The following is a 2,363-nucleotide window of genomic DNA, read 5'->3' as shown; positions in this document are numbered from 1 at the left end:
AGTAACAACCTCGAAATGGCACTAATGGTAGATAATACTGTCAGGGATAGGTAACACAGGTTAGCACAAGCAGGAAGTATAATGCTTGATCCCTCTTCATCACAGATAAGAGAGCAACACCGACAGGAGAATTTTTCCATCAGCCTCCAGTGAGACCATCACATTGGAAGGACGTTGTTACCATAGCAAAAAATCTACCTCCACAGTCACAGATACCTGCACCACCTATAGCAAAGCAAGGCAGTAGGCTTTGTGAAAAGTCAGCATCTCTCTTACTGACAGGACCACATGCATTTGGGGGATCTTCTCTAACAACATTGATCTAACAACATTGATCAAACGGTTCTGATTTTCCTGGAAGGGTCTCTCCAAGTCTGATAGATGTACTCCTCCCGGCTTTGCAGAGAGTTATAAGCAACTGGTGCTGCTCAAGTGAAGCAGTCTAAGCTGCCTCACACAAAGGATTTCCTCTTTCTACTCCAGTTGTGGAATAGTCTAACCAGTGCAGGAGTAACCCAGTTTGAATATGTCAGTTTTACTCATTTACTGCCCAGGCTCTAAATTCCCTTTGCTGAACAAGCTGGTGGATGAGCTGGCTATGGAAAAACTGCCCGTTCATGTAATTGATCTAATACTTCAGATGCTGTACGATCTAGGTCTGGGCTCGGGCAAGGCACTGAAGCACTATAAATTAAGCTGATCTCTGCCTGCCGCTAACAAAGGGCAGACATCCATCCCCAGCTTCCGGGCCTTTCTGCAGCATCTGCCCTGCCACCGTGGAGGCTGGCTCTCAGCTGAGAGGTGGCAGCCCTCCCAAAAAACTGCATGGGCTGAGCCCTTCCATGTCAGCTCAGCTGAGACTTCACCTCTGGGGGCCCAACAAGGACCTGTTCTCTCTTTTTCTGTTTAGTCTCAGCTTGCAGCTACCAGCTGAACCAGTTGGGCAGCACAGGCTTGCCTCAATATGCAGATATCATGCAGGTCTTCATATACATCTTCTACATACCTAATAACACCCCTTTTTAGATTCCCTGATAATTTATGTTGACATGTAGCATCTGCACATCATCTGATATTCATCTGATATTAGATAGCTGAGTTAGGAATAACATCCTCGGGTTCTGGAAATTACTGAGGGGGAGAGCGGAGGCAAACTCCCTCACAGAGCAGTACAGAAGCTAATTCTCAGTTCCTGTTCTAGTTCTTTCTCCTTTTCTGCTTTCTCTGGTTCTTTCTACAACGGGCAACTACAAAACCCAACCTTTCAGTTATCTGATCCGTGTTAAGAGCTGGAGTAGAATGGTGTGTGCACCTGCGTAAATACCCTTAGACTATTTGAATCCTGTTCAAAACTCCAGTTGCTTACCTTAAAATGTGTAATGAACTCAATCCAGAATATCTACAAAGCAAAAGTACTGTACAATTCTTTTACGACTTGCTTTAAAAAAAAAGGAAAAGAATTAATACAATTGGGACAGTAGTTTCTGCATTTGTTTTGTTATTAAATTTAATGTACCCTATACAAGCCCAGAACTTTTGGTTTTCAGCATACTGTCGGGCTTTGAAGTGATTAAAAAATAAGTGTTCTCATAGCATGAGTTAGGAATTTTATCATCTGGAGAAGGACTAACTGAGACTTTTGGCACCAACAGAGGCAGTATGGAGTCATGGGATATGGTACCAGGGCTTAGAAACCATCTGTTTTGAATTGACTGGCAATGTTGCTATGGTCTCTTCTTAAATTTCAAAGTAGGACCCACTGAAGTGAACAGAAGCTGTCGGCATGGCTCAGTGTTATATTTTCATCACTTTGCTAGTTCACACTTTTGTTTTCAAGGTTATCTGCTCAACTGTAAGCCTAGAAATGATTTTAAACAATGAAATCCTTAGATTCCCCAGAGCATTCTCTAACAGGAAAGGATGACAAGTATGAGAGGAAATAACCCTGCTAACTTCTGCTACTGCAGATAGACAGAATATACTTTTCATCAGTAAACTCTGCAATCTACCGATGAAAAGCCCCAAAACAATCTGAAGAGAGGCATATGTGCCAAAGGCGGATCCCAGCTGCTGCTCTACTGTCCAGAAAAATTTACATATTTCAAGCTTCTTGATATGGTTCAGATCTAAGCAAAGGGAGTCTGAATCTGTGTTTACAGGATGATCTGAAGAACAGATATTGCAGAGTAAAGAAGGGAAAGAAGGCAGCCACTGCCTCTGTTAATGTGAGGGGTAGCTGTAAACTTACCAGGTGCTTTGTAGTCCCTGAAGGTGTCATTTACTAGAGGGAAAAATATAACAATAGGTGTTTCTGGGGTCTCCTTGTCACCAAGAATGTAGCATTCCTTCAGATGTGGAGTTTC

General features: G+C 42.8%; 1 pseudogene; it reads right to left on the bottom strand.

Moving 5' to 3' along the window:
* The window catches only part of LOC103912810, a 42,055-nt pseudogene that overhangs the window by 2,272 nt on the left and 37,420 nt on the right, over positions 1 to 2,363 (bottom strand).

This window comes from Pygoscelis adeliae, unplaced genomic scaffold (genome assembly GCF_000699105.1).
Source record: "Pygoscelis adeliae isolate BGI_AS28 unplaced genomic scaffold, ASM69910v1 Scaffold22, whole genome shotgun sequence".
NCBI lineage: Eukaryota > Metazoa > Chordata > Aves > Sphenisciformes > Spheniscidae > Pygoscelis > Pygoscelis adeliae.
Note: the sequence above shows the minus strand (reverse complement) of the source record. Positions and strands in the feature narration are given on the sequence as shown.